Source organism: Sceloporus undulatus, chromosome 2, assembly GCF_019175285.1.
Source record: "Sceloporus undulatus isolate JIND9_A2432 ecotype Alabama chromosome 2, SceUnd_v1.1, whole genome shotgun sequence".
Taxonomy (NCBI): Eukaryota; Metazoa; Chordata; class Lepidosauria; order Squamata; family Phrynosomatidae; genus Sceloporus; species Sceloporus undulatus.
The window spans coordinates 647,460-661,354 of NC_056523.1; the positions used below are offsets into that span (position 1 = coordinate 647,460).

General features: G+C 45.7%; 1 long non-coding RNA gene across 1 annotated transcript in view; it reads left to right on the forward strand.

The window, feature by feature from the left end:
• The window catches only part of LOC121923069, a 40,479-nt gene that overhangs the window by 1,247 nt on the left and 25,337 nt on the right, over nucleotides 1–13,895 (forward strand). The window lies entirely within an intron of this gene.

Genomic DNA, 13,895 nt, shown 5'->3' on the forward strand with positions numbered 1-13,895 from the left:
GGCTGCAGTCCCAGAGGGAGCCTGGAGCAGGGCCTCCTCCTCCTCCTCCTTCTTCTGGAGACAAGGACCTCCAGATCTCCCAGCTCTTTCGGGGGAGAGGCATCTCCCATCATCCCCACCTCAAAGGCCCAAAGGGGGTTTCAGAAGGGGAGGAAGGGGCCCCAAAGAAGCCCCACTCACTCTCTCTCCTCGCCCTCCCTGAGCCACCGGAAGCGCCCCCTCCCACTTCCGCCCGATCAGACCGTTGCCAAGGAGACCCTCCCTAGAGAGAAAGGGGCGGGGCTAAAGGCACTTCCGCCTTGTCCTAAAATGGCTGCCTGGGGCCTCCCTGCCATAGAGAGGAGGAGAAGGAGCGTCGGAGGACTCTATGGTAGAGCAGGAGAGGCATAGGAAGGAGGAAGAGGAGGGGCCTCCAGAGGCCCACAGAGCTAGGAAAGTATAGAGGATGCCAGAAGCGGGCCTTATTTGGCTCATTTGGCCTCCTTCCCTTTGAAGAAGAGGGAATGGAGCTCAGAGGGAGCAGAGAGGCCTCAGAAGGGCTTTAAAAATTAAGAGATTTCCAATTTAGAAATTGCAATGTATAAAAAATAAAATGTTATTAAAGATGTTCCCTTTCGATTTTCTTGTAAATGATTCAATGAATTAAGTAACAGCAGAGGAAACACATGCGTTTGTGTCTTCTTCCTGCCATGAGGCCGGGTGGGGACACCATGATGTTCAGTGGAGACAGATGTGTGCCTCGTGTGTGTTGTGTGTGTGTACAGCAGTCCAGGTCCTACACAAGGAATGGGAGCGGGTGCCATCTTGGCAGTCAGGACAACGGCTGGGGCTGGATGTTCCCAGGATGCAAATTCATGGAGGAAGGAGATGGAAAGAACGGGCAGAAGGAATCTCAGAGCCATTGGCAATAATCTTTGAGGACTCCTGGAGGACAGGAGAAGCCCCAGCAGACTGGAGGAGGGTTTTCAAAAGGGGAACAAAAGAGGACCCAAAGTATTACCTCCCGGTCAGCCTGACATCAATGCCAGGGACTATTCTACAGAGAGTCTTCCGGAGGAGAGCGGCCAAAATGGGGAAGGGTCTGGAAACCATGAAGCCCTATGAGGAGAGACTGAGGGGATTGCTGTGTATGTTTAGCCTGGAGAAGAGAAGGTTAAGAGAGGACATGATAGTTGTAGAATCATAGAAGCCTAGAGTAGGAAGAGACCCCAAGAAGGGCCCTGATCCAGTCCAACCCCCTTCCTCCATGCAGGAACTCTCCATCAAAGTATCCCTATTGACTGATGGCCATCCAGCCTCTGTTTAAATAATAATAATAATTTTTATTTATATCCCGCCTTTCCAATATTTTGATCAAGGCGGCTTACAATACAGATAAAAGAATATCGATAAAAAGTTAAAAACAGCATTAAAAAAGAACAACAATCAAGTAGAAATACAAGGGCAGGTCAGGTACACAATCCAGGGGCAAAGAATAAAATGATTATGGTGGAAAGGCTTGCGGAAATAAATATGTTTTCAAGTTCTTTTTGAAAAGAACTAAGGACGCGGTGGAACGGAGCTCGACAGGGAGATTGTTCCAAAGTTTGGGGGCAGCGATAGAAAAAGCCCTCTCTGAGGTCCTCACAAGGCGTGTCTTAGGGACCTCCAACAGTTTCATCCCTGTTGATCTGAGAGTGCTGGGCGGATTATATGGGGAGAGACGGTCCTCCAAGTACCCTGGGCCCAAGCCATTTAGGGCTTTATAGGTCAACACCAACACCTTGTATTGAGCCCGGAAGCGATTAGGCAGCCAATGAAGATCTTTAAAATAGGTGTTATATGGTCAGACCTGGAGCTACCAGCGACCAGTCTCGCTGCCATATTCTGCACCAACTGTGTAGAGCGCGTTGCAGAAATCCAATTGAGAGGTTACCAGAGCATGTACAACAGTTTCAAGGTCCCTTTGGTCCAGGTAGGGACGCAGCTGACGTATCAGTCGGAGCTGGTAACAAGCACTCCTGACCGTCATATCCACCTGAGATGACAACTGGAGCGATGAGTCAAGGAGCACTCCCAAGCTATGCACCGAATCCTTCAAAGGGAGTGTGACTCCATTCAGGACTGGGAGACAGATCTCACCACTCGGAACCGAGGGACCTATCGCCAGTACTTCCGTTTTCTCTGGATTCAGACTGAGTTTGTTTTCCCTCATCCAACCCATTACCGACTCCAGGCAGGCATTTAGAGGAGAGATGTCATCCCTAGTCACTGCATCAGTCAGAGATACAGAGAAGCATATTTGGGTGTCATCAGCGTACTGATAACACCGCGCCCCGTGTCTCCGGATGATCTCTCCCAGTGGTTTCATGTAAATGTTGAATAGCATGGGGGACAGAATGGCTCCTTGAGGGACGCCAGATGTAAGGGCCCTCTTATCAGAGCAAGAGTCCCCCAGCTGTACCATCTGGAATCTACCCGAGAGGGACTGAAGCGCAGTGCCCCCAATTCCCAACTCCCTCAGGCGTTCCAGAAGGATACCATGGTCTATGGTATCGAAAGCCGCTGAGATGTCTAAGAGCACTAACAGGGACATGCTTCCCCTGTCCATGCCCAGACGGAGATCATCGACCAGGGCGACCATGGCAGTCTCAACTCCATAGCCCACCCGGAAGCCAGTTTGAAATGGGTCCAGAAAATCCGTGTCATCCAAGATCGATTGAAGCTGGAAGGCAACCGCTCTCTCGATCACCTTCCCCAAGAAAGGCAGCAGCGATATAGGACGGTCGTTGTTGTGAATCAGGGGGTCTAAGGAGGTTTTTTTTAGCAGAGGTTTAACCACTGCTAATTTTAATTTGGATGGAAACTGTCCCTCTCTTAGAGATGTGTTGATTATGCGGTGCAACAGAGTTAACACCACATCTCCCCCCTGAGCTGCCAGCCATGAAGGACAGGGATCGAGAGAGCATGTTGTCTTCCTAACACTTTGAAGGATCTTGTCCACTTCCTCGTTACTAACAAACTCAAAGTGATCCAGTATAACAGGGGCTGCAGAGGCTCTGGATACCTCTGTTATAGGATCTGCATAAACACTGGCGTCGAGATCAGCCCTTATCCGAGAGATTTTATCCACAAAGAAGTTGTTAAATTCGTCACAGCAGGCTTTAGATGGTTCCAAAATAGAGTTCAGGGAGAGGGGCAGTTGAGTTAGCTCCCTCACTACCCTGAACAGCTCTGCTGGACGCGACTCCGCGGACGCAATATGTGCAGCATAGAACGAATGCTTTGCTGCACTTATTGCCACTCCATAGGCTCTCAAATAAGACTCTAGGAGTGCCTTGTCGGCTAAGTGCTGGTGTCTTCGCCATTTACGCTCTAGTCGTTGCGCAGCCCGCTTCCTTTCCCTGAGGTCTTCTGTATACCAGGGTTGTTTATTGGAAGCAGGCCGGAAAGGGCGCTTGGGAGTAATACTGTGTATAGCCCTGGAGAGATCAATATCCCAGATGTTCATCAGGGCATCAACAGAATCGGTTCCAGCCATATACCCCTCTAGGGCTTCTTGGAACCTTTTGGGTTCCATCAGCCTTTGAGGATGGACCATCCTAATCGGTCCACCACCCCCAGGGGGGCTTAACCCTATATTGTAACTGTTGTATCCTGTATTGTAATGTTTTTAACCTTTGTAAGCCGCCTTGATCATCTCCATGGAAAGGCGGGGTAAAAATAAAAATTATTATTATTATTATTATTATTATTATTATTATTATTAAGGTAGACACAGATGTTATGAGAAACACATTGTAGGCATTTGAGGTCCTCTAGCATGATTCATGGCCAAACATCTGCAGAGGTTGACAAAGAGTTGCACTGAAGACCGGAGAGTCCAAGGGTTCTGTTAGGTAAAAAGGGTAGTGGTTTACTTGGAGTTTCCTTTGCCTACTCATGTTTTTGCCCCCATAGAGGCAATACATGTGAAAATGTCCTATGGTAAGCTTATACTTTTATTATTCCCCCCCCCCCTCTGATTCAATGACAGTCTTGTAAGTCGGTAGTTCACTCGACCCAGGTCTTTGAATTGATCCGGCGATGAAACCATATAACTTAGGAGTTTCCCAATTCTTATCCAGTCATCTCATTATTCATGCCATCTCTGTGTGATGAAGTTCCTTGGATCAAGCATCAAAGCAACACCCCCAGCGGGCCATTGATCCTGACCCTTATTTTTCTTTCTTCAGCACAAGAAAATTGGGGATGCTTCTTGTCAGCCTGGGTCCGGCCATAGCCACAGCTTTTCATTTGTGGGAAAAGGGTGGTTTTTTTCCGTGGGGGGGCATGCCCCCAAAACATAAGTTTCAAAAAAAATATCACGGAGCGGTTAGCATGCTGCTAATTGCATTGTTAAGCTTCGTATACCGGCCGAACGGGTATAGACTGGGACCAAATGACTCTTTATTTCGCTCCCCTAAACAAATCCAAGGAGCGATCTATCCTTATGACCCATTTTGAACCCTTTCTGCGCGCCATCCTGCTTCCCAATAACTTTGCCCATCCAAAGACCAAAACAGGAAGAGGACTTGCAAACGTCTTCAAGACAGGGTCTTGGCGCCAAACATTATACTAGCGCCCCCTGGTGCTTGGACGTGGAGTGCAGTGGGCCGCATCGCAGCCAAGTGCCATTAGAGGAAGTAACATTACCATTGCAGGCCTTTTTTTCTTACTATTTCCTAGGATCCTAAAAGCCAGGTAGCCATGGAGAGAACGAAAACAGTGCCTCTGCACACGCACTCGCGAAGAGTGTGGAGCGCCAAGGAGGTGTTTGCCCTTTCTTAGAAATTGGGAAAGAGCAGAAGTTGCAGACCAGAATCTGGATGTATTAAAGTTGTATCTGATGAAATGGCCAGAAACACCATCTTGATCTGCTGAGGAGTGCCGAAAGCAAATCAAAGAAACTGCGTTCGATTACAGAAAAAGGTTGTGGAAACATAACCAGAAAAGTGGGAGAAACCCAGTCACATGTCCCTTTTATAGGGAGCTTGAGGAAAAATTTTCTGGGGATGTGAGCCTAGCCTACGATTATTGTAATGGCATGTCAAACATTATTTGGTTAATTAAAAAAGGCATAACGATACACAATTCCCTTGTATTTTTCAGATTCTGATGACACTTGTGTCGATGACACTATGATTTCACTCCTTTCACAATTTTAGATGTGGTCCCGCAGAAAATCGTAGGTAGACACATCTATATCTCGATGTTAATTTTTGGATCTCTGTTATCAACCTTTGGAGAACCTTCTATTGTCTTTAAAAGCAATAACGTTGCTGTTTGATGCTCCACTTTGAAGGTGTGCCAGGAGAACAAGTGTGGGGAAAGAAAGACGCGCAGACGCTCCAAGCAGTAGAACTGATGGCAGGATTCGTTTCTCAAAAAGAATCATGTTCAAAAACCCTTTAAATGCTGCTCGCTAAGAAAGCGTTTCCTTCTGTGGGCTTAAGCTTTTCACCATTTTTAATTTCAGGACATAACGATCGGAGGACGCACAAAACCCAATTTAATTATGTCTCCTGGAACCAGACTGCGTCCAAACAGAAACAGAAATCGTCGCGCCAGAAGAGGGAACATATTGCGCATAATATTATGCAGAGCGCAATCGAGGGCCCCTCTTACCAGGAAAACACAGGAACGTTTCATGGAAATTGTACATAATGTATGAAAGATGTAGGAAGACAGAAATAGAAAATATTATGAAGGAAGATGTTAAGGGGAAGCGCACAGGACAGGCAGAGAATGTTGCAATACAGGAGACATGAACCAAACCCTCAGGAGAAAAGTAGATCATGAATGTGGACTTCCAACGGCCGCAACATGCGACTCACGCACAAAGAAACAACGCACACCTCATTCAGGGCGGTCACCAGAGGTAACCTTCCCTCAACAACCGGGCCCAGCCATCTGTACAGATTTCCAGGAGCAACCCTCAACCTCATATTTTAGTGGGAACCGTCAGGAACAATTGCCCTGATCTCTTTGAAGAACTTCTCCCAGTTATGCTCCTGATAGTTGTCCTGCCAGTCCTATACTGCATTAGAGAAGATGTCAACAAAGTAGAGGACAGAGATGTGCAGATAATCGTACCAGTCACTGATGCCCCGAACATGAGGGCATACTGTTACCGGACAGTGTTGTTAACACTGCAGGAACAGTTTCCGTAACATGCCCAGTTGAACCTGTACAAAAAACTAGCAACCATGTAGTTCGCGTACTGGCAGGATAATCAAGAAAAACACTTCTCCCCAAGGGAGCCCATAGGGGAAAGCCTGTTTGTTTATACCAAGTATCTGTTTCGGTATTCCATTCTAACCCCGTTACATGCCCCGTGTTACGATAATGGGTAAAAATAATGCCATTTAGCCTTGCACCCAATTATTAACGGTTGTGGTTTGAGGATAAAGGTTGTTATGTTCCATGTGCATATAGAAATGGTGTCACATAATGTACATACCGTTTATATCGATACATGCATTCTTAAAGAATGAAAATCAGCTTAACGACAGAGTTTTTTTTTTAAAAAAGATGTATATTTGTCGTCTTTTCAAATGTTTAAATATTGTTATAATACAGCTATGTTATTTAAATTGGTTAACCGTGCTCACATAACACAAAACATTTCGATATTGATCGCAAAATTTCAGGAAGGTATCAAGAACAGCCTTCGGTTCAGTTTATATGCTTGGTATTAGCCTTAAATTGTTATCAGTTTTACATCGCAACAGTAGTACCACCTGTGCATTAATACAAAATCAATTTGAAATAAGCCCTAATTACACAGCTTTTAGTGTTTTCCCTAAATGATATTTTTAAACTCCTAAAATCAAGTATTTTCATTGGAAAATTGCTTTCTACACGTGGATAACACATGAAACAACAGTAACACTGTCAGGTATATATACCTACTAATAGTTATGCATCAATACTGAACTGTTTTTAAAAAAGTTACATTTATAAAACCTTGATCCAACATTGATCTTGGTAAACTTTTTAACAGTTTTAATTCCAGTTGTCAAATAATGTATATTTACTATAATAGTAGCAACAAGGCAACCAAAGAAAAACTATCGACAAATCAATGCTGGAGCAAACTGACTTGATGTTTGAAACATCAAATACTGGCAATTTCCGGTTTACCGACCCAAAATTACTAGTTACTGCCGATTAACAGATTGACCCTCTTTTTTGGATTCGTGCGTGTCCTCCGATGTTATCTGCTGCCGGCGGGAGGACAATTCTCACTGGCAGCTCGACCTCAGGATCCAAGCACTTCTCCCCTTGTCTCACAATATTGTGCAGGATCGCACAGACTGAAACAACAGAGATAAAATTTTCCTCTTTCACCAGTTAGTCTAGCGGAAGGCAACCCCACCGAATTCAGTCTTGGAAAGATCCTCTCCACCACACATCTTGCGTGTGTTATAAGCAGTTTTGCAGGTTGTTATTGTCCACGATATGGTGTCATTACCCATTTCCTGATAGGGTGGACCATCCCCTATAATCAGTGGTGGAATGGCACGTCGTTCATGTGCCGGGTGGGATTTCGGCTCTGCATCCCAAGGGTGGGCAAACATGCCATCAGTAGCTCCTATGCAGTGTGGGAATCCTAGTCTCTGGAAACCAGCCATAATCTGAAAACAAGGCAAAGTATCATAAATTTTGGAGGCAAAAAAAAGGTAAACATCGTTCATATCCGATTATGTAGTAATGTGCTTTTTTGAATATGAAACTGGATTCAAAGGAGAAAAGCTTGAAAAGTAAAATAGATAATTTGTCTGTTACAGACTGCCAAAATAAAGTGCTTTGGGTCTCTTTGCAGGTATGCTATTTAAATGCATCATGCATCCTAAGAAATCCGGAAGCTGCCACCAAAGCTGCGCTCCAGTGCTTAGGAATGGCAGTGTGGCTTTGGTGCGACCTCGGACTCTTAGGACCCATGCATCATTTAAATAGCATACCTCAAAGAGACCCGAAGCAGCTTTATTTTGGCAGTCTGTAACAGGCCATAATTAGTCTTATACTTTATATACCTAGAAAACACTGAAGGGGAATCAAGATGTTACTCATTCACATAAACAATCTCACATTATATTCAATATATACATTTTCAAGATTGTAATCCACAACAGCACAGCTGGAAAAGAGAGAGGCCAACAGCAGAGATGCACCTTTGAAATGCAGTGTTAGAATCCTAATGTATTCTATCAGATGTATGGTAGATGTGGATGATGGGGGATGGAGTGTGCTTTAGTTGGGCTTTTTGAGATGAGATATGTAAGGCCTTGCTGGGAAGGTGGTGCTTATCTAGTGTCCTTGAAGGGTTGCTCTAGAGACTGGGAATCCCAACAATTATCGTCCAGTTAGTCTGCATCAGTACTAGGAAAGATTCTGGAGCAGATCCTTAACAGGAGTTTTGAAGACTAGAAGGCAATGCCATCATCACAAAAAGTCAACATGGTTTCAGAGGAAAGAATCATGCCAGACAAAACCTAATCTCTTTCTTTGATAAAAATTACGAACTTGGTAGATGAAGGAATGCTGTGGATCTAGTTATCTTGATTTCAGTAAGGCCTTGACAAAGTTCCCATGACATTCTTGCAAAAAACGCTTGTAAAATATGGGCCTAGACAAAGGAACTGTAAATGGATCTGTAATTGGTTGACCGGCCGAAACCCAAGGTGCTCAACAATGGCTCCTTTTCCTTGGAGAGAAGTGACCCAGTGGGTCCCACAGGGCTCTGTCCTGGGCCCGGCTATTCAACATCTTTATCAATGCCTTGGAGGGACAAAATTTGGGGGCATTACTTACAATGCAGTGACACCAAATAGGAGGATAAGCGAATATCCAGAGGACAGGATCAAGATTCAAAATGACCTGGAAACAGACTAGAAAACTGGCCAAAGCTAACAAAATGAAATTCACACGGAGAAATGTAAGGTACTGCACTTAGGGCAGAAAATAAATGCACAGTATAGGCATGGAGGGTACACCTGGCTGAATGAAAGTACATGTGAAGGGATCTCGGGAGTCCAAGTAGACCCACAGTTGAACATGAGTCAACAGTGTGATGTGGCAGCTAAAAAAGGCCAATTGCTATTTTTAGGCTGCATCAATAGAGTATAGTGTCTAGGTCAAGGAAGTACTAGTTGCCACTGTATTCTGCTTTGGTCCAGGCCCCACCTGGAATATCGTGTCCCGTCTGGGCGCCACAATTCAGAAAAGGACCTTGAGAAACTGGGAGCATGTGTCCAAGGAGGGGATTAAAATGGTGAAAGGACTGGGAAACCTCCCTATGAGGAACGACTTAGGGAGCTGGGGTGTTTAGCCTGGGAAGAGAGGTAAGAGGGGATCTGATAGCCCTGTTTACACATTTGAAAGGATGTCATTTTGAGAGGGAGCAAGCTTGTTTTCTTCAGCTCCAGAGACTAGGCCGGAACAATGGATGCAACCTCCAGGAAAAGAGTTCCGCTCAACATTAGGAGGAACTTCCTGAGAGTAAGGGCTGTTCGACAGTGGAACAAAACTCTCTCGGAGTGTAGTTGGAGTCTCCTTCCTTGGAGGTCTTCAAACGGAGGCTGGATGGCCTCTGTCGGGGATGCTTTGATCTGGATTTCCTGCATGGCCAAGGGGGTTGACTGGATGGCCTAGTGGTCTCTTCCAACTTCTGTTCTATGTCCTTGTGGTTCAGTATTGGAGCGGCCGGAGGAGTTATGGAGGATGGGACCCGGGTGGTGAAGGAGGGGTTTGTTTGTGGCGGGCTTTTGTAGGGGAGGGTAGTAGCTAAGGGGGAATTTAGGCTTGGCTGGCTGGGAGGGCCAGTCTCAGCAATGAAGTGAGTGATGGAGCATTGCTGATTCTGGAGTTATCCTAAGTGCTGTTGATTCATTAATCAAACTGACTGTCCAGGTCTGGTCTCGCACTCTGCATGCAGGCCCCAAGCCCCGGACCATACCCCACCTTCCTAATTGTCGGGTTATTTAAAGCTTTTTTTCATACTTGATTCCGCACGGAAAAGGCAATGTAAACATATCTTAATGTATTCTATAAGCAAAACTTATATATCTTTACATATGCATTTATGCATTTGCACCCAGAATTCTTTGGCTTACAATAATATTAAATTGGACATAATACACACCGGTGTGTTAGTTCCAAGAGGAATCGTTTTCTTCAGCAGCCGATTCTCATTGCAGGCACACCCTCGATTGCGATTTTGCAGCTGTGATGTTCCAGGAGGCCTTGAGAAGCCGCAAATAGTCAGGGCCACTTCTCTCTCCACCAGGATGGGACTCCTGAATTAGACTCCCACCGCTCCGCTCTGGTCTCAAGATTGCGAGCCCGATCAAAAAGGGTTTCTTTAGACATGTGGAAGTTAGAAAACCACAAGTCATTCTCCCATCACTGGAGGAATTTGTCACTCCACATGTTGATCGCTCGCGGGGTCGCTGCCACCAACATGGAATGCGAGCCCGGTCTCCATCCCTGCCAGACGACTGGATATATCTAGATTGCCACTGGAAGCCATAAAAGCAATCTTAGTCAGAGCGGCCTTGGCGCGCTATGAGGACAAGCGATGTGGCATGCGGACTCATTCTTCTCCTTCTTCGCTCTTTTCTTTCCTACCATGCTCACAGATCAAAAAATGCTTTCTCTGATGCATCTTTACACCCACAAGGAGGTCACCAGACGTCTTCCGGGTCAAAACAACCACTGAGTGGAGACGTATCAGTACCCACCCACAAAACGGAATACGCATGCGCTACAGCCAAAACGTTCTGGGAACGTTCTCAAGAAAAGGGAAGCGCTGTGCGGTAAAATGCTTCCCATAATGTTCTCATCCGTTCCACTTTCCTCAATGCGGTATTCCGTTCCAGAACGTTCGACCCAAAAAAAGCACCATCTTTTTTACCTCTTTGGAATCTCCCAAGTCCTCCAGTGCAACTCTGTGGTCAACCCCTGCCGAAACTGACCATAGAAAACATGCTGGAGGACCTACAGAGCCTAGCGAAGCGTTCTCTCTAGGAACATCGGGTCCTCCAGACAACTCTATGGTCAACTTCTGGCCACAGCTGCACTGGAGGAGTAACGATTCCTAGGAGGACACTATTTATCAAAACCGGAAATAACTAAAGCTGCAAAATCAAAGCTGGCCAATGCAGAGAGTCAACTCAGGGGTAGGCAACCTGCGGCCCGCGGGCCGAATGCGGCCCGGCAAGGCCTTGGGAGGGCCCCAGCCTGGTCCTGCCGCCGATTGCCACCGGAGCCTTTGGGGGCAATTGTCTATAGAAGCCTCTGAAACATGCATTTATATTAACATTTTTTAAAAAATCGCAAATTTTTTGCGTGTCCTCCATTTTTTAAAAAAAGTGTCTTCCATTTGAAAATTTTGTCCTACATTTGTCCTGGTTTATTATATATTTAATTTTTAAAAATTATTAATTATTTATTTTTTGGCTTCGGCCCCCCAGTTGTCTGAGGGACTCAACCTGGCCCCCGGCTCAAAGGTTGCCTACCCCTGGTCAACCGTAAAGGCTTCTTCCCTAGAAATCTCCCAGCAACATCCACATTGAAGCCGAGCAGAAAGGGAAGCGATGCTAAAAATTACACGAGGAGAATAAATAATCACATTTATTTTCTTTATACCTGTATCAAAAGGCTATCCTAGCGGCTACAAATGGTAATTAGACATTTCCTGCCCTTGGGCTTACAACTAGAGACAAGACCCAAAAGAGAAGGGAATGCAGTGGGAAGGGGAATCCAGCAGACTTCTCTCCCTCGGAGGCATGGACCAAGGCATGGACTGGCCTGCCTTCTATCTCTGGATGATGGCAGATGGAGGGGGGCCTTCTTCTTTCAGGCCAGGACTGATGGAGCTGGGTCGCGATTAAAAAACGCCATACCACACCTGGTTCTTCCACAACTGAAGGAGCAAGGTGCCTGAGTGTGGGGAAATTCCTTGTTAATTATAAAAATATAGAAAGATGAGTCACTTTTGTCAGCCAGAGAGATGTTTTTGAAATAAAGGCTTGGAGTTACTAGAGCAAAGGATAGTGAGTGCATACTTGACCTAGATGGAAGCTGGCACCAGTAGAAAGACATAACATAAAACTATGAGATAAAGACATTCAGAAGCAAGGTTAGGAGGAGGCTAAAGGAGGGGGTAAGGATGAGATGCAGCTTTAATGTATGCATGATTTCTGTTCTGATTGTAAGAATTCTGTATGTTTTAATTGTAATTAGCCAATCAGGTTATTGGAGAGCTTCTTTGTCTGAATAAATAAAAGAGCCATTTTGTCTTGTTCGGGTTCTCGCTTTGGAACTTAAATTCACTGAGTTCAAGTTTTCTTTGTCGACAATGGAAATAAACTTATGGATTTCAATTAATAGGTCCTTTTGCTAATCCTATTGATCTGTCAATCCTAGAAATCTAAGTTTCCTGAAATTTCTTTTCAGGCTTGTTTTCTGCTGCTGGAACAATGGATGCAAGCGCCAGAAAGAAGATCCACCTAAATTTAGGAGGAACCTCCTGACAGTAAGAGCTCTTTGACAGTGGAACACACTCCCTCAATGGAGTTCTTCCTTGGAGGTGTTTCCAAACAGAGGTGGATGGCTATTGTCAATGGGGTGCTTTGATGGAGAGTTCCTGCATGGCAGAAGAAGGGGTTGGGCTGGATCAGGGCCCTTCATGGGTTACTTCCAACTAGGATTTCTACGCTTGTGGGAGCAGCATAAGAAGATTTCTCCACATTATGGTTGCTAGTGTAGGAAAATGTAGAGGAGACGTGACAGAGATATATAAAACTGTGCATGAAGTGGTCACAGGAGAGAGCAGAACCCTTTTTTCTCTTTCTCTCCTTCTCCCTCCACTGCAAAATACTACAATGCGCCCTTGGCAATGCGCATGCTCAAGTCCATTCATGTGAATGGGCTCATGCATGCGGTGGCGTGTGTGCACCATGGGCGCACAGCCCATTCATCCAAGTGGATGTGCCGCCCCGACGTCCCCACTCAGCTTTGCACATAAGCTCAAAGCCGCGTATAGCACGTCCACGTATAAGGCAAGGTGCACTGTATTATTTTATTGAGGTCCCTTCCAGTTCTATGATTCTAAGATTTCTGCCCTGTCTTTATCCCAAAGGTGGGATTCAGCCCTCTGGGTTCACTCAAAACAATGGCTGGGGATCCAGGAGAGTTGAGAGGAGTTCCTTTCCCGTGGACTGACTCCGCGCCCAAGATGGCTGCCCCTTGGCTGGCCTTGAGGAAGGGGCAGCATTGGCCATTGTTCCGGGTCCTCTTCTGTGGAGCAGCAGAAACAAGCTTGCTCCATCCTCCTATGAGATCCCTTCAAGTAATTTAAAACATTAGTTGAGAAGTAATAGTGCCACTCCATTGTGCTTTGGCCAGGTCTCGCTGGAAACAACAAAAACATTCCAAAAGGATGTTGAGAAACTGGAGCCATGTGTCCAAAGGAGAGCCACCAAAAATGGAAACCATGAGCCCTCTGAAGAGAGACTTAGGAGCTGGGGATTTTGCCTGGAGAAGGAAGGCTAGAGGTGATATGAGAGCCCTGTTTAATATTGGGAGTCATTGTGGAGGGAGCAAGCTGTTTTCTGCTGCTCCAGAGAATAGGACACAATAGAGCAAGGGTTCAAACTGCATGAAGAGAGATTCCAGCTTAACCTAGCAGAAACTCCTGAGAAAACACTCCTTCCTTGAGTAGATTGTGAGGAGTCTCCCTCTTTGGACACATTGCCGCTGGTACTTACCCTTGATGTGATCTTCAGTTCGGACATGGAGTCTCCGTGGGCAGAGATCTCAATATCTCTCCCTGTCATGGGACAGCTCATTTCCTGGTTGAGGCTCGAATC